Source organism: Nicotiana attenuata, chromosome 2 (assembly GCF_001879085.1).
Source record: "Nicotiana attenuata strain UT chromosome 2, NIATTr2, whole genome shotgun sequence".
Taxonomy (NCBI): Eukaryota; Viridiplantae; Streptophyta; class Magnoliopsida; order Solanales; family Solanaceae; genus Nicotiana; species Nicotiana attenuata.
The window spans coordinates 9,424,796-9,444,383 of NC_031990.1; the positions used below are offsets into that span (position 1 = coordinate 9,424,796).

At 37.9% G+C, this 19,588-nt stretch overlaps 1 long non-coding RNA gene across 1 annotated transcript; it reads left to right on the plus strand.

Annotated features, from left to right (window-relative positions):
- LOC109222708 lies at positions 12,728-12,972 on the plus strand. The gene is made up of 2 exons (XR_002067445.1): positions 12,728-12,790; positions 12,885-12,972. It is a non-coding gene; the product is annotated as an uncharacterized LOC109222708 (long non-coding RNA).

Sequence of the window (19,588 nt, forward strand, 5' to 3'; positions counted from 1 at the left end):
CCTAGAGGTATAAATTTTAAATTTTGGCAGAGACTTCTATTTTAGGGTTTTGAGCATTAAGACTTCTCCTACCAAGGAAATATGATGTGGGCCAAACTTCCACGCTCAAAGGTGAGTAATTCTTGGATAAAAAAATAAATTTTTAATATTTAATCATCCCCCTAACATCAAATTACTTGGCAAATTTCTTGATTTCAAGAAATATCTTCAAGAACTCAAGAGAGGAAAAACCTAAGATTTTGTAGGAACTACGCGAGGTTAATGAGAGAAGACTTGGAGAGTTGCTTCAAGGTCAGTTTAGTTTACAATTCCCTAAGTCAAGGGCCTGACAAAGAAATAACTACTACAAATTCGGGATAAACCTTCTAAAAAAAATAGACCAAAGTAGGTCGGTAATAGCCAATAACTATCCAAAATGCGACCATTAATGTGTGGTCGGTATGTTGAAGGTCGAAAGGGCATACCGACCAAAGTTGGTGGTCGGTCAATTAAATTCAAAAAAAATACCGAAAAGACCGACCAAAGTTGGTCGGTATTTTAATTATGTAGTTAAAAAATACACCATATGGGAATGGAACCGAGGTCCGTACTGTGGCAGGATACTATTCTACCACTAGACCATTGGTGCATTTTGTTTTAAGACTGTCTTTTATTTCATCTATACTCGTTAATTATATTTTCGCACGAAAATAACCAACCAATCTCGGCCGGTTTATTGAAAAATAAAATTACCGACCGAACTCGGTCGGTTTTATAAAATGACCGGCCGAATTAACCGACCGATTTTCGTACTTTTTTTAATTTATGTTAAATGAAAAACCAACCAAAGTTGGTCGGTTTCTTGAAAAATAAATTTCACGGGACTCAAAAATAGTTTTCCGCATTTCTCCGCCAAAGAAAACCGACCAAAGTTGGTCGGTTCCGTAAAAAAAATTAAAAAATAAAATATTTTGAAAAACCGACCGACTTTGGTCATTTTTTTGATCGACTTTTGTCGAATTTCTAGTAGTTAATGCTGAATAAATTTTTTTGTTAATTTGATAAGAAAGTGCTTGAATGTTCGGAAGTATACATATTCTGATTGTTGTTTGAAAACCCTAAATTTGCTTAGATGCTATAAGTCTATCATTAGTTCATGATACAAATTTTTTTTACTGAAATTAAATTGGTTGCTTGATAATTCGGCTAGCTCAGAATTTCATAAGTCATTGAATCTCTTGTTTGATTTGATTGTTGTTATGCTATTATTTGCATCTATTTAGATTCAGGTCAGATTATTAGATACATGTGATCACATGCGTTTTGAGAGAAGTAGCCAGCTCCCCAAGTGTGAGTGCTACGGTAGCCAGGGCTAGCTACTCTGTACTTGCAGGTGCTTCACGTCTTTAGATTTGTGTTTAGAAGAAGTAGCTAACCTCCCTAAGTGTAAAGGCCGACAGACCCGGTAATGAGCCAACCATCCATACTTGTAGGTGCCATTGTTTGTTTAGATTTACATGTTTAAGAGAAGTAGTCAACCTCTATGAGTATAAAAGTCGCAAGGGCTAGGGACCGGGCTAGCCATCATCACACGCGAATGCACCAATATTTGTTAGATAAAGCTTTCAGAATAAAGAAACTCAGTTATATTCAATTATTAGAACTTAACTCAAATTTCATGTTACAATTCAGCTTTCAAAATTTAATGTTAACTTATTAAATTGCTTAAGTTATGTTTATTACATCCTTATTATAATTTTTTTAGTCCAAAAAATAGTATCCTCCACTTAGGGAGTGATAAAAAAGATTTACTAGTTACCCATGGAGATACTTAATTATTTTGGGCCTTCCATATTTCAGGCATTGAGTGGACAAGTGACACAGTACGTGCAAGAAGCAGACTTCCTAGACTCAGAGTACAGGCTTCGTGTATTCGGTTTAGCGCTAACAGCTCTCTTCTCAAGCTTTTATTTATTTTAGACTTTTACATTATTTGCAGGAGAATGCCCCAAAGTTTCATGTACTCTTATAAGTAGAGGCTCGTGACTTGACAATGGGTTGGTGTCCAAGATGTTTTGAAATTAAACTCCTTCTGTAGTTTGTTTGTCATAATTTAATTAAGACTTTTTGTCACGACCCGGATTTCCCACCATCGGATCGTGATGGCGCCTAACTCTTGAATGCTAGGCAAGCCAACAATTATAGTTCTAACATATTAATAATTAACTCAATAGAATTAAATAATAACTAAAGCTAAACAGATATAAAGTGCGGAAGTGTTATAACGGTTCAAAACTCCAAAACACGTCTATCCCAATGATTTGGTGTCACAATCCACAAACGTCTAAGAAGTTCTACAAATACTGGTTTAAAAGAATTACAACTGTTCTCGAAATGGTAAGAGACAGAAAATGTAAAGTAGAGGGAAGGGGACTCCAGGGTCTGCGAACGCTGGCAGATCTACCTTGGGTCTCCCGTGGACTGAAGGAAGCAACCCAAACTCTACTCACGAGGTCCGGCACCAAAATCTGCACAGAAAGTGTAGAGTGCAGTATCAGTATAACCGACCCTATGTACTGGTAAGTGTCTAGCCTAACCTCGGCGAAGTGGTGACGAGGCTAGGATACGACCTCAATATAAACCTTAGTTAAATCATATACGAGAAAACAGTAATAACATAAATTTAACAGATACCAGACGGGAAGGGGAAACATGCTGCGAGGAACATCAGATTCTGACAGTAATTCAATAGAGAATAAAAGTAAACACCATATTTGAACCAACATAAATAATGATATAGTAACACGTGCACAGCATCACCCTTCGTGCTTTTACTCTCGTCCTCACCATAAGAAACAACAGAAACGGCACAGCATCACCCTTCGTGCATTAACTCTCATAATCATGGCACAGCATCACCCTTCGTGCATTAACATTCAAATCATGGCACGACATCACCCTTCGTGCATTAACGCTCACAAATATGGTACGGCATCACCCTTAATGCATTAACACTCACTCACAATATCGTGCACGGCATCACCCTTCGTGCTTTACACTCTTCCTCACTCAAACAATAGAAACAATAACATCTCGGCAAGGGAATCAACAATAACCAATCTCATTTCAACAGTTAACTTCACAATTTAAGTTTCAACCTGAGTCAATACTCAACAATTATCCAATACCAAGAAAAATATCATAAGACTTGTTCAACATGGAGAATCATTAGTTTAAGCATGAATAGTACGTAATAAGAGACACAACGGTCACAGTATAAGACTCACTTGCATGCTCAACATCAACGTATAGACTCGTCACCACACCTATACGTCATACTCAACACTAACACGTAGCAAATAAGACAACAACTCCTAATCCCTCAAGCTAAGGTTAGACCAAACACTTACCACGATTCCACGGCCAAACTCAAGCCTCAAAAACCGATTTTCCTTTGGTTTCCACTTCCAAACCGCCCGAATCGATGCATAATTAACTAATTACATCAATTAATATTATATAAACCATTTCTAATGCATGAGTATAGATTCCCAATGTTTTCCCCAAAAAGTCAAAAATCGACCCCGGGCCCGCTTGGTCAAAACTCGAAGTTCGAACCAAAACCCGACTACCCATTCACCCACGAGCACAAATATACAATTGGTTTTGACATCCGGCCTCAATTTGAGGTCTAAATCCCCAAATTTTGAAATTCCTAAATTCTACTCAACAACACCCAATTTCCCATGAAAAACCCTAGATTTTGTGATGAAATCATGTAAAAAGATGAGATAGATTGAAGGAAATGAGTTAGAAATTGTTTACCTATGATTTGGGGAAGAAATCTTCTTTGAAAAATCGCCTATGGGAGATTAGGGTTTGAAAATTTGAGAGAATGAGTTGAAATCCCGTCTAAATTGTATTTTGATCAGTTGTAGATGTCGCATTTGCGACCAGAGCTTCGCAATTGCGAAGCTCGCAAATGCGAGACAGGCATCGCAAATGCGAACCTGCTGCATGTCTGCTACTGTCGCAATTGCGAACCTTTGGTCGCAATTGCGATGGTTGCCCCTCCCTAATGACTTCAGAAATGCGAAGATATGCTCGTAAATGCGAACTATGCTGGCCCAGGTCATCTTCGCAATTACGATGAAACCCTCGCAATTGCCAAGCCTGTGAAGCTCGCAAATGCGAAGCCCGATCTCACAATTGCGAGATCAGAGGCCTGCAACAAATACCAGATGCAACAGCAGATTTTCTAAGTCCAAACTCACTCCGTGGCCTATCTTAAACTCACCCGAGCCCTCGGGTGTCACGACCCGGATTTCCAACCCTCGGGAGTCGTGATGGCGCCTACTCGTGAAAGCTAGGCAAGCCGAATGTTGCAGATTTTATTACCCTTTTTCCTAACCTTTTAACAATTTCAATTAACAGACGATCAACAGCAGAATAATAATAATAATTAAAGAAATGCGGAAGATGGAATTCTGATAATATAACTAAATACTAGTACGATAATCCCAAAATACAACTCTACCCAGAATTGGTGTCACAATGTCACGGACCATCTACGAATACTACAAACAGTGGTCCGAATAGAACAATACAAGTCTGTCTCTGAAATAAGTAAAAACAGAATGGAAAGGATAGAAGGGGATGCCAAGGCCTGCGAACGTCTGCAGGACTACCTCGGGTCTCCGTTGGACTGAAGGCAGCGACCTCTCTATGGTCCAAATGCTCCAGCACCAGGATCTGAACACAGTGCAGAGTGTAGTATCAGCACAACCGACCCCATGTGCTGGTAAGTGTCGAGCCTAACCTCGGTGAAGTAGTGACGATGCTAGGACAAGACTACCAAGTAAACTTGTGCAGTTAGATCATATACGGCAAGTAATAACAACAGAAACTAGCAGTAAAAGATGGGAAACGGGAACATGCTGCGGGGGATATCAAGTACTAATAGAATTTCAGTAGAGAAGCATAAAGAACACCATAATTTCATATCAGCAAGAATAAGAAAAACTGTAACTAGTGCACCATAAGAATCAATATTCACTTTCATCCTTTCTTGTTGCGGCGTGCAACCCGATCCCAATCATATAATACTATTGCGGTGTACAACCTGATCCCATATAATATTGTTGCGGCGTGCAACTCGATCCATATATAATATTGTTGCGGCGTGCAACCTGATCCATATATAATATTGTTGCGGCATGCAACCCGATCCATATATAATATTGTTGCGGCATGCAACCCGATCCATATATAATATTGTTGCGGCGTGCAACCCGATCCTAATATACAAATCAACGCCAATCACAAAAAAATCCCGGCAAGGGAACAATAGTATAACAACAATATTCCGGCAAGGGAAAACAACAGTATAACAACAATATCCCGGCAAGGGAAACATTATCTTAAGCAATAACATCCCGACAAGGGAAACAATATCATAAACCTCTCCTCATTTCCACAATCACTTCACAACATAAATCTCAACTTGAGTCAACGCTCTATCATGTTCAATTACCAAGAATACTTCCATAAGCCTTGTTCCATATTGCAAATCATTATATTAGTCATGGACAACACATAACAGAGTCACAATAATCATGGTATAAGACTCAATCATAGTGTAAGACTCACGGGCATGCTTGACACCAACGTATAGATACTCGTCACCGCACCTATACGTCGTACTCAACAATTAACACATAGCAAATAAGACCACGACTCCTATTCCCTCAAGCTAAAGTTAGACAAAACACTTACCTCAATGCCACAAACACAATCAAGCCTCAACTACCGCTTTACCTCTTGATTCCACCACCAACCCGCTTGTATCTAGCCACAAATTACTTAACAATATCAATAATTGCAAAATAAACCAATTCTAATACATGAAAATAGGTTTCCCCTTGTTTTCCCTAAAAAGTCAAAAATCGACCCCGGGCCCGCTTGGTCAAAACTCGAAGTTCGAACAAAACCCGATCACCCATTCACCCCCGAGCCCGGTTATACAATTTGTTTTAAAATATGACCTCAAATCAAGATCCAAATCCCCAAAATTTGAAAATCCTAAGTTCTACCCAAAATATCCAATTTCCACCATGAAAAGCCTAGATTCTAGGATGAAATCTTGTAAAAAGAAGTTAAGGAGTGAAAGAAATGAGTTTAAAATCACTTACTTGTGTTTTGGAGAAGAAGGAGTGCTTGAAAAAACCGCCTCTTATGTTTTAGGGTTTTTGAAAAATGGAAAATTGTTGAAAAGTCTCGTTTATATATACCCCTCTCAGATCCTCATCACTGACCGCAAAAAAAGGACCGCGACCGCGGAGTTCCACCGCGGACCGCAAAATATCGAGCGCGGCCGCGAAGATATAGCCTTGCTCACCGCTAACCGCAAAAACTCCACCGCGGTCGCGAAGATTCATCGCGGACCGCGAAGCTCATTTCAGAGACCTGCAACTTCTCTGAACCCGCAACAGTTATTTTCTAAGTCTAAATTCACTCAGTGGCCTATCTAAAACTGATCACCCGAGCCCTCGGGGCTCCAAACCAATCATGCACGCGAGTCCAAAAATATCATACGGACTTGCTCGTGCAATAAAATCATCAAAATAACATCAACAACTATGAATTAAACCTCAAATTCATAAAATTACTCAAGAACATCAAAATTTCTATTTTCTCAACTATACGTCTGATTTATAACAAATCAATTCTGATCTTTACCAAATTTCACATATTCAACTTAATTATTATTTTAAACTTGTACCGGGCTCCGGAACCAAGATACGGGCCTCGATACCATCAAGAATTTCATCCATTCGCTTCTAAAAAGCCTTTATATTTACCAGCAAATAATCTTCTTTAAAAATTCTTTTCTCGGGCTTGGGACCTCGGAATTCGATTTCGGGCATACGCCCAAGTACCATATTTTACTACGGATCCTACGGGACCGTCGGATCACGGGTCCAGGTCCGTTTACCAAAAATATTGACCAAAGTCAACTTTAATCAATTTTAAAGGCCAATTTCATTATTTTTCTAAATTTCTCAGAAAAGCTTTCCGGAAACGCGCCCGGACTGTGCATGCAAATCGAGGCGAGATAAAAGGAGGTTTTCTTAAGGCCTTGGAACACAGAATTGACTCGTAAATCTAGTGATGACCTTTTGGGTCATCACATCGGGACTCTAAACCAAACATGTATACAAGTCTAAAAACATCATACGGACTTGCTCGTGCGATCAAATCGCCAAAATAACATCTTAAACAACAAATTTAACACCAAACTCATGATTTTCTGAAGAACACTAGACATTTCTATTTTCACAACCGGACATCCGAATCATGTCAAATCACTTCAGATTCTCACCAAATTTTACAGATACGACTTAAATACCATATTAAACCTGTACCGGGCTCCGGAACCAACATACGAGCCTGATACCAATGAGATCACACACTATACCATTTCTAAAAATTCTTATATTTTCCAGCAAATAATTTTCTTCAAAAATTCATTTCTCGGGCTAGGGACCTCGGAATTCGATTCTGGGCATACGCCCAAGTCCCATATTTTACTACGGACCCTACGGGACCATCAAATCACGGGTCCGGGTCCATTTACCAAAAATATTGACCGAAGTCAACTTTAATCAATTTAAAAGGCAAAAATTCAATATTTTTCTTAGATTTCACATAAAGGCTTTCCGGAAACGCTCCGGACTACGCACGCAAATCTAGGAAAAGAAAAATGAGGTTTTCAAGGCCTCGAAACCCATATTCGAATTCTAAAACAAAAGATGACCCCTTGGGTCATCACACTTTATTATTATTATTTTAAATATTAAGATCAATATAAATCTTCAATTAACTACAACAGGGTTCGCTTAACGAGTAATAAGGATTGGGTGTCAATCACGTCACACCTCAGTTTAGGGGCATGGATAGGGCATATATTACTACGATTGTATATGTTCTCTGAGAGTCCCAATCTTCTTGAAAAAAATGTGATATGCAGAACCTTGGTTCGTGAATTTCCAGTTTGAATTTCTACATTTATAGGGTCATGCAAAAAAGGGGATAGATATCACGAAATGGACTTTTCAAGCGTAAAACAATCTCCTGCCTATACATTCTATGGGGAACAGACAAAAGATAGTTGTGTGGTTGTTCTTAGCCGCTTCAACATAAGTCACAACCAGAAAATGAGCCTATTGCAACAGTTTTTTAGTACGGTTATAGAACCGTTGCTATAGAGCACATATAGCAACGGTTATAACCGTCCTCGTAGAATGTGGATGATATCAGCACACTTTTGATATAAAATCGTTACCATTGACATTAAACCGTTGCCATAGCACTTTTTAACGGGACTGTTTAGAACGGAATTTCGGGAAAAGTTATAACGGAACGGTTTTTTTATTCCCTCCTTAAATTTTGTTAAACCCGCCAAACAAAAATAATTTTTGTTTTTTTAATTAATTAGAAAAATAAAAATATAAAAGTGTCTAATTTAACTACTCCATATCCTATTTACCTATTAGCAGTCGTCGACATCCCCAAAGTCCCAAAACCCCTAATCGCGCGTCTCCACCCCATCTCCGACCAAAATCTTCACCGTCTTTCAGCCATAAAACTTCCACCAAAGCATCATGGAAAAGACCACCTTCTTCTCCTGTTAAACCAGCATTGATTGCTCGAAGAAAACCCATATTTCAATCTCTCTGTTAGAGACAACGAAATTGCATAAAACCTTTTTTGGTGATGTCCGACTGCTCGACGGATAAATTGCTGAAATTTGTTAGCGTCTGCTGAAATTTGTTGGTGTCTGAAACTCCAAGGAAACAAAGAAACTAACATCATTCCAAGACTTAGGATTTGAGCGGGTGAAATCACAGGTACTTTCTTTCTCTCAAGTTTTTCGCCTACTTTTTATAGTGGGTTCTCTTTAATTTTTGTCAAATAAGGGTACAAATGGGTATTCTCTAAATCTCAAAGCCTAAGTTTTTCTATATTCAATAAATCTCCTCCATTTTACTAATTTAATTGCTTCTTTATTTCACTATTTTACTTGCGGTGTTTTTGACTTGCCATGCCCTTCTACTATCTCATTACTCTAAAGTCTGTAGGAATGGCTATCTAAAATCTTTACTGTTGTGATGATTGAATGTCTTTCATTGACTGTTATGCTTGTTCTCACACTCGTCGTTCTACTTTTTGTAAGGATTGGTGAGTGTGTTTGGTTAAAGAGGGTTGCTAAAGGAACGATAAAGAAATAATTTTTCTTCTTTTTCTGTTGTGGGGTTTTCTTGAATTTAATATTTTTGGTGGTTGGAGGAAGAAAGATGTGAAATTTCTATTAGTGGTGGAAGCTGGAATGTTAAAGATTTGAATTTTTTAACCTTTTCGATACGTGAGTTTGAATGAGTTAATGGATTAGCTGGTTTGAGATTTTTATGGAATTACTTTAGCTAGTTTGGTGCTTCAATAGTTTTTTTTCTTCCTTTTATGTCCTTGTGCCGAGGGTCTATTGGAAACAACCTCTCGATAGGTGTAAGGACTGCGTACTACTATCCTCCCCAGACCTCATTTGTGGGATTATACTTGGTTTGGTGTTCATTGTTATTGTATTTCTTCCTTTTATAAGTAGAGAAAAATAGGGAAAGAAATAATCAAAGTAATGTATGCCAAGAAGGCCTAGAGTCTCATTTTTGCTGACTATATTAAGATTTTAGTTGTACTTAATCCACTGTTCTTCAGAAGTAAAGGTTCTAGACAAAGTCACAACCTTCTGCTTATAAGTGAGGTTGTCATTATAAGTCTAGTCCAATGATGTTTATGAACCCTTCCTATGTTATTAGATTGAGAAAATTGTGTGCTTGGATCACTATGTTGCTTGCAAAGATCTATACTCGTAGCCATGTGTAATCCCGATCTTCCCATACTGTGATGTTGCACTCAAATGAATGACCCCTATTAAGGGACTTGTTGATGTTTCTCATGCTAAGACTTGAACATTTTCCCATGTCATCTTGGGACTAATAATCTCTATATATGAAGATCATGTATTGGACTTTGTTTGTTTAACTTTTTAATGAACACACTTACCTGCTTAAATAGACTGATTACAGCCTGCTTATCTTACTTTAACCAACTAAGGATGAACCTTTCTACCTGTTGCTCCATGTCTATCAGATATTACTATGTATAGAGAAACCCGTTCGTAAATGGAGTGTTATTTGTCTTTAGGAGCCTGAAAAACCTATTAAATAACCCACTCCTAGATATCATGCCATTAGGAAAAACTTACATCTCCAATTACATCGATGTCTCTGTTGCCTACGATGACCTATAAGAATTTTGAACAACTTGTTAGTTTAGGTGTTTGGTGAGGGAAGGTTCCAGCCATGTGTATGCTAGGCCTGGACTGATCTGAAATGTCTACTGACCTGCTCTAGTTATTCCGAACCAATTAAGGGGTCTTGAGATGATAAATTTTTAGTAGAACTAATGGGACTAAGGCATATGTTTTTCTGTGTCATCTACTAGTGCTCGGATCACTTAACTAAACCTCTCTGAAACCTTAATTGATTAGAAATTGTACTTATCTACATATAATATGCAATTAATTTTCTATATCTTAATAATGATCCTTCTAAGTGTTCTGAGACATGTTAAGATCAATCTTAAAGTCACTAATATTATTAGACTCTCTCAGTCCATTTGCTATGATTTATCCTTGTGTTAGTGTTCTGATAAGGGATTCTGGGGTCAATATTGTAATTGGCTATGCACTATTTACATCTTGGCACTTTGATGGTAGTAAAACGTCTTCTATATATGTTTGATTTAATATGTTGAATATTTGTGCATCTGAACTTTTGAAAGGCTTACCATGATCTTATATACCTACTACTTGTGTTCTGGCAATATGAAATTACTAAGTTGACAATTTACATGTGCCTAAAACTTCGAGTAAAAGTAAAAATGGATGACTAAAGGTAATTGGGTTCATGGTTAAGATACCCCTCCCTGGCATAAGATCTGCTCCGGGTCCTTGAGATCTTTGTAAACTCTAAAGTGCTAGGTCCTTGTGCTTGTGAATCTTAGCTTTAAAAACCTTGAAATAGTGCTGGACTTGGACAGCAAACAAAAGGGATAACTTTTGATGCGTATTTTCTAAAAACTGTTGATACTGCATTAGATCTGTTGTTTCACCATAGAGAGACTTGAACTTGAAAGAATGTATATCTAGGCAGCACTGTATTCAATATTAGTGTTACTGTTTTGCAGAAATAAATCCCAACTTAGTGTAACTGACTGCTGGTCCGGTGAATCCTGCTGGATACTGTCATGTGGATTTCACAGATATTAGTAAAAGGCAATAGTTCCTAGAATGCAGTTATTATTTTGTTTACATCATACTATGCCAGTAAATTTAGCTGAAAGATGTCTTTCAATCCTGGTCTAGTTTATCTAATGTTATTGCTCTATTCTTCTGACTCGAGTGGTATATTAACGATCTTCTGAACCTTGCATGTCTAACAGGTTTGGCGAAGAAGTTTGGAATCTGAAATCGACTTTTTGATTTGGCAGCTTTCAGGAATTTCTATCAGGTTAGTTGCATCTTAATTCTATATCAGGAATTATATAATTCCAACTCCAGCATCTAAATAGATGTCAACTCCAACTGTTCAAGCATGATGTAGAAGCATGTTCTATTCTTTCTTTAGTAACTTATTTCTTATTTAATTTTTTGATTTTGACAGGAATTTGAATAGTCATGAGTCAGGAAGGGCACTCAAGTAAAAATAAAAAGGCTAAAAATTGCATTGCAGCCAGATCACTTGCATCTTTGCTGAACCAAAAGGTTTCATTGTTGAAAACAAAAAGAATTGTTCAAGCTACAAGGACAAATGACAAGCATCAGCTGAATTCAATTGAAAAACAACTTCCGCAATTAGGAGCTCAAGTGCAAGAACAATTGTTGCAACTGCCTCTGCCTTCTGCTTCTCCTCCAGCACAAATTGTACATGAGCAAGTACAACAAAAGTCACTGAACTCTACCTCTCTTGCATCACAAGCATTACGTGAACAATTACAGCAAAAGTCACTGGATTCCACCACTCGTACTTCACAAACGGTACATGAACAATTTGAGGATTCTTCCAATCAAGAAACAAACGAACAATCCGAGGAACAAGGCAAGTACATATAAATTTTATTTTGTTAAATTAACAAATAATATTGACTTTTGGTGATTATTCTTACTTAATATTAATGCAGGTCCTTCTGCCGAAAAAAGAAAAAGAGGAAAAACTTTGATGCCAAGTGTTTATGGTAGGAAAGAGCGCAAGCTAATTGTGGTAAACGAGAGCAATCAACCCATAGGTCCTACTAATGATGTTGTAGCAGAGTTGGGTAGCTTCCTCGACACATTGGCAAGGAATGCGGCCTTTTGTCCTCTTAATGTGTTTAATTGGAGGAAACATCAAACAAAAGAAGATATGTGAAAATATATCAAGGTTTGAAGTTCGCGATATTCTGTGTAGATATTTCATATTTTTACACTAACCTAACTGTACCTAATTTGTAGGGAAAATATGACATTCCTGATGCTTCAAAAAAGTGGGTTTTTGAATCAATTCAAAATGCATGGAGAAAGTATAAGAATCTATTATTTAACGACCATTATAAACCCTACAAGAATGACGAGCTACGAATGGAGAAAAGGCCAGTTGATGTTCCTGAATCTCAATTTAGGGATCTTCTTAATTATTGGAACTCTGATGCCTACAAGGTAAAACTATGTACTGTCCCATGATTTGCTGAGAATGTCTGGTTTATGTTTAATTAGAAATTACATAACTCTGTATTCATTGGCTGATTTGCAGAAAATGTCCCAAACCAATACCGAGAATCGCAAAAAGTTAAAATATCCACACACTGCTGGCAAAAGAAGTTTTGCTCGAATATGCGAGGTTTGATATTTTCTTTCTTATTATTGTTTTAAATATGAACTTATTAACTTTATACCACTTTTTATATAATCAGAAAAAAAAATAAAGAAACTTCCGAGCCTCTATCAAGCAAGGACATCTTTGTGGCCACAAGAAAAAGAAAACCTGATCGAGTTTACAAGGCCTCGTACGCAGATACTCTTAATAAAATTGTACGAGTTATTAATTTAAAGTTTTTTCTTATCATTTGTCTGTTCTTAGTTATTGACTCTGTTCTTAGTTATTGACTCAGTGTCATATACTTTTTGATTTAACAATGACTCAATTTGGTCTTGTAGGCTGAAATGGAAAGAATACAACCAACACAAGAAAGTGAAGATGGCAGCCAATCAGTTGATGCATTTGCATCAGTCATGGGACCTGAGCATCCAGGTCGCCTAAGATTACATGTGTCACGACCCAAATCCACTACGGGTCGTGACGGTGCCGGACACCGTTGTCAGGCAAGCCAACTAAATTATCAATTAAATTCTCTTTTAATACCTTTGAAAATCTAAGAGTTTTCCTTCCATTTTTCATATATAAAACAATCTCTGTTTCAATTCAAATTAAGAAATAACTATTAACACACATCTTTCGAAAAACCATCCCAGAACCCGGTGTCACAAGTGCATGAGCAACTACTGATAAGGAAAATAAATTATAATGTCTGTCCGAAATACAGTGGACAGGAAATGAATAAATAAAGTACTGGAAGGGAACTACACTAGCTGCGGGTCGCCTCGAACAATGCAACTCACCTAGTCCCCAAATCATCCGAGCTGCTATCTAATGTAAAATATACCTGTGCAACAAAAATGCACAGAAGTGTAGTATGAGTACGTAATCAACGTGTACTCAGTGAGTATCCCGCCTAACCCCGAAGAGGTAGAGACGAGATGGTCAACCTGGACACTCACTAGCGGTCCAATAATAATATACTAAACGTGTGAGGAAATCATGAATTCATATAGCATGTTCTAATTCACAAAGCTGTAAAACAGGTAAACACCTTTTAACAATTAACAAAGGACTTTCAAGATTTTACTTTTCTTCATTTAATCAGTTCATCTCAAGCCATGAAAGGCAATGTCATCATTTAAGATTCTTCATGCATCAATATACAAAAGATATCATGCGCAAATCATACCGAGGCGACGGCCCGATCCAATAGAAAGTAAATGTGCACTTGCCGAGGGTCGACGGCGCGCCTATAGATGCATCTATTTTCTGCCGAGGCGTTCGGCCCGTTCCAAAATAACACATATCCTGCTCGCGAATCATACATGCGACGCAGGTACACATAGAGATACATGCTCAATCAATCAAGTAAGGACTTATCAGGGAGTGTTTATCAAAATATATCCAGCTTTCTTTTAACAAGTTTTAAGAAGTAAGGTTAAATCCCTTTAGAAATTCATTTACAAATTCCATGTGATATAAGCGATTTAAGCTATCAAAGAGTTTACAATTAATCCACGTATTCATGCTTTTGGGTCCTAGACTACCCGGACAATAGCATACTAGTAGCTACGCACGGACTCTCGTCACCTCGTGCAAACGTAGCCCCCACAAATAGGAGCACACAACCAATTAAACTCACCTATGGGGTAAATTCCCCCTCACAAGATTAGAAAGGAGACTCACCTCGCTCTAAAGACTCATAACCGGCATTCTACATTCTTCCGAAGGCTTGAACCGACGCACAATGCACCAAAACTAGCCAATTAACGACAAACTAATGAGAACATGCTCAAATACTTGTTAGAAATTCAAATTATACAGATTCCCAGCTCCGCTTAGTGAAATGAACAAAATACCCTCGGGCCTACGTGCCCGGATTCCGAAATTTCTCGAAGAAAAAGGTTACCCATGACCTTAGGAACTCAAATATATGATTTTCTCCTAATTCCATACTCAAAATCGTGGTCAAATTCGAAGAAATGTAAATTCCTAGGTTTTCCACCAAAACCCCAAATTTCCATAATTTCCTTGCCTAAATCCATGTATAAACCTTGTATTTAACTCAAAGCTAGCATAAATTACTTACCTCATGACAAGTGACGAAAATGGCATCTCCAAGCTGCTCCCCATCGACTCCAATGGAAGAAAAATCGGGTTGAAATGAACTCAACCCCGAACTTAAAACATCTCACTGCCCCAGCTGCTTCCGCTTCTGCGGAAATAGTTCCGCTTCTGCGGATGTCGCTTCTGCGACTTTTTGCCGCTTCCGCGGCTTTAGGCAAAAGGAAGCTGACGCTTCTGCGGTCTGGGGGCCGCTTAAGCGGAACCGCTTGTGCGGTCCCTGGGCCGCTTCTGCGGTTTCCTTGGACCTGGCCCCCTTTCGCTTCTGCGAGCTTTTGACCGCATCTGCGGTCCAAGAACCGCAGATGCGGTTATGACAGAAGCAGCAAATCTCAAGCCTTCCCAAATTCCATTTTTGATCCGTTAACCACCCGGAATCCACCCGAGGCCCTCGGGACCCCGACCAATCATACCAACCAATCCCAAAACACATTATGGACTTGCTCGAGGCCTCAAATCACATCAAACAACGCTAAAATCATGAATCAACCCCCAATCCAAGCTTTATGAACTTTAGAACTTCCAACTTCTCCTTTTGATGCTTAAACCTGTCAAATCACGTCCGATTGACCTCAAATTTTGCACGTAAGTCATATTTGACATTACGGACCTACTGCAACTTCCGGAATCGGATTCCGACCCCGATATCAAAAATTCAACCTCCGGTCAAACTTCTCAAAAACCTTCAAATTTCCATCCTTAGCCAAATGGCTCCAAAATGTCCTACGGACCTCCAAATTCACTTCCGATCGCGCCCCAACTGCAGAATCACCATACGGAGCTATTCACAGTCTTGGAATTCCAAACGGACATCGATAACTCTGAAATGCACTTCGAACCAAACTTATGAAATTCCTTCTAAAATGCTAACTTCCACAATAGGCGCCAAAACACTCCCAGGTTATCCAAAACCCGAACCGGACATACGCCCAAGTCTGAAATCATCATACGAACCTGCTGGAACCTTCGGATCCTGATTCCGAGGTCGTTTACTCAAAATTCCAATCCTAGTTCATTCTTTCAACTTTAAGCTTCTGAAATGAGAATTCTCTTTCTAAATTAACTTTGAACTTCCTGAAACTTAATTCCGACCACGCGTACAAGTCAAAATACCTGAAATGAAGCTGTTCATGGCCGCCGACTGTTGAACGGAGCGCTCAGACTCAAAACGACCGGTCGGGTCGTTACAATATGGCCGTGGGGTTACCATGACTTCCTTAAAAAGAAAAGTGGGAGATTTGGGACCCTCTACTGATGAGGCGATGCAGCAAAAATTGGAGAAAATGGAAGAAAGGATGCAGCAAAGATTGCTGGAAAAGTTCAATGCACAGAAAGATGCCATGGAACTACAAGTTGCAGTTAACATCATTTCTCAACTTAAGCTTCTGAATCCAGATTTACGGGTTGATCCCAGCATGCTAGGTTTGAATGCTCGTTCACCTGGAGAAGGTTCCTCTGCACAACAAGCTGCTGTGCAACTAATCAATCGCCTATCTACTGGGAGTAATAATCAAGGTCAGTACGTCTATCTTTGTTTGTTTCTTGCTTTCTTCTCCTCCTCCTTCTGCTTCTTTTTTAAAGTTTCACTTGGAAGATCTTTGATTTTGGTTGCATTCTTATTTTTGAAACTTCTTGGTGATAAATTCCCTTGTTGAACAACTTTGTTAATTTCTTTTTGAACTTCCTGATCTTGCCTTTGAGGGCCAGGAGTCTGGTTAAGAACTTCAGTAGTTTCCTCTGAGCTTGCAATTGAAACTTGTTGTTCACTGTCGTACCCAGTCTCATCCTCTTCAACGTTCTGTCCTGCATTTTTTTCTTTTTCTTAGCTCTTTTTCTAGCTCTGGAGCTTAGTGGGCTGTCTTCACTGTGAGCTGGTAAAGTATCTTGGCTGGTTTGGTTTTGGGCTAGCCTATTACATTGGATAGAGTTGTTATTGCATTGTATAGCATCAGGAGCAGTACTGCTATGATCCATGTGAGCCTTATCTTGGACATTATCAAGATTTCGTATTATATCAGTAGGTTTCTCTTGGATCATGGTAGTTCGAACCTCCTTGTTCTGGATATCAATCTCCATAGGAATTTGTCCAGGGATATCCTTTATATCATCACCTCTGTTCTGCATTTGAAAATTACTAGGTGATTCAGGTACTTGCTCAACTATGTCCCGACTGGTATCTTGAGTAGAGATAGGGCGACTAGACACAATTATATCCTTCATACTGCTCTTTATGGTTGTACATGGAATAGTGTCCATATTCTGATTTTCAAATTTCTCAATAGTTTTTGTAATTTGTATCTCCATAGAACCTCCAGTTTCATCAACCTTCTCAGGAGTAATTGTAGATCTGTTCTGTTCCTCCGCTTCTGAGTTTGGTGTGACCTCTTCTCCACGGATAGGATTAGAGTTAGTTTCCTCACAAACATGAATATTTTTTTCATTTGCTTCCGGTAGAGCTATGATCTGATTGTGTTCCTCTAGTTCCAAAGTCTTTGGTACATATTTTGTATGATAGGTTTGTTTCTGTTTTGGTTCTTGAAATTTGATTGTTGCTTGAGGATTGAAATCTTGTAGTTGCTCAACGAAAGTGTTGGTATCAGGTGGGTGGTGGGTGGGATGGATAGCACTCGCCGGAATGTGAGCATTTCTAGTTTTAGTGAAGTTCCAACTCTATAATCTCAAGTACATATATTATATATAGTTCATGTGTATCTGTAATAAGTGTATGCGAACTTTTTAAGTTGAGTGTCAATTGTCTCTATTTAAAGTTGTTCATGTGGATAACATGTCTTTTTCACTGAAACATTCCTTTTTCTTCTATATGTGATTGGATATCTACTGCAATTCTTTCATTCATGTATTCTTGCATCTTCGAATACATAAGTTTTTTACATATACAATCCACACATTTCAAGTTTTATAACGTAGTAAACATGTTAGATTTTTTCATCTATATATAGAGTACCAACACTAACAAAATTAATTTGTTGACGCATCAAGTGATTATTTCACGCTAGCCATCATATGGTAGAATTGATCAGTTTCTTAAAAATAACTTTCAACACATCCTGCAGTGGATAACATGAAAGAAACTATGGCATCTAATTGTAGTATATTTGGACTTCCTGTAATTCAAACATTTGAAGAAAAAAAAAGGCCATGCTGACTTGTAGCAATTGTATAGGCTTTGCATATGTTCCACATGACACATTCTAGTACATTTGAAAACTTTGTGCTTTATGCATTGTTTATGGGCCATACCCATTCTTATAATGATAAACCAACTATTGAAGGATAATTACTTTATTTATCCTCTTTTGTAGGTGGAGCAATTGAAGAAAGGGAAGATGGAGATTGTGAAGATCTAGACCTTACTTAAGAACTTTGAATTGTTGTCCATGTTCTAGGAATCTTTTGTTATCAACGTTTGAAACTTACTCTAACTCTTGAAGTGTTGAAATGTAAAACTTATGTGATATTGAGTTAAAATATTTTGGTTTTATAGAGACAATATAGATTATGAAGTATTTTATCTTTTTATTTATATAAATTTTAGGTTATTACAAATTTTGTATATCTAAATATTCATTTACAGGCGGCTTAATAGTCCAGTAGAACCGTCCCAATAGATCTTGCAAACCATTCCAATAGGTCTGACAAATTGCTCCAAAATAGTCTAAAAGAACCGTTCCAATAGGTCTTCAAAATCGTTCCATTAGGTCTTACAAATCGTTCAAAAATGAGCAACAAACTGATACAATAGGTAGTTAAAACCGTTGCAAAAGAAATAAAACCGTTACAGTAGCTTAATGAAACCGTTAGAATATTTGTAAATAAACGTTGCAATAGCTTACATAACCATTGCAACAAATTATATGGTAACGGCTGTCAACCGTTGTTGTAAACTCTATGGCAACGGTTTTTAACCGTTACAAATGGAAAGAAATACTCGTTGCTTCAGACAGAGGAACAACCGTTGTGATAGATATCCCTTAAGCAACGGTTGCAAGAACCGTTACTCTAGATCTACTGGCACGGCAGCGTATGTTACGGTCGCTAAACTGTTCCAATAACTCTATGGCAACGGTTTACCTCTCTGTTGCAACGGTTTTCCGGCTGTTGCTAATTTCACAAAAGTACAACCCACATAGATGCTTTTCATCCGCGTAGCCACCATTTTAACTCTTCATCCGTGTAGCCCATGAAACCCTCATAACATGACATCACTCTTCTCGCATTTCTTTTATTTCTCCGATTTGTTTACTTTCTCTTCCCAAATCAATATGACTATCTGACAAAAAACATCATGTGATTTTACAATCTTTACTTTTGTTTCTCTCTCTTTGTCTTCTTTTTGTCAGAAATTTACTAAAAAAAAGAGAGAACATTGTTATTTTATATATACACGCACACATACATACATATTTATACACAATTTTACATTGGGATACAATGTAAATACATTATTAAATACTGATATATATATATATATATATATATATATATATATATAT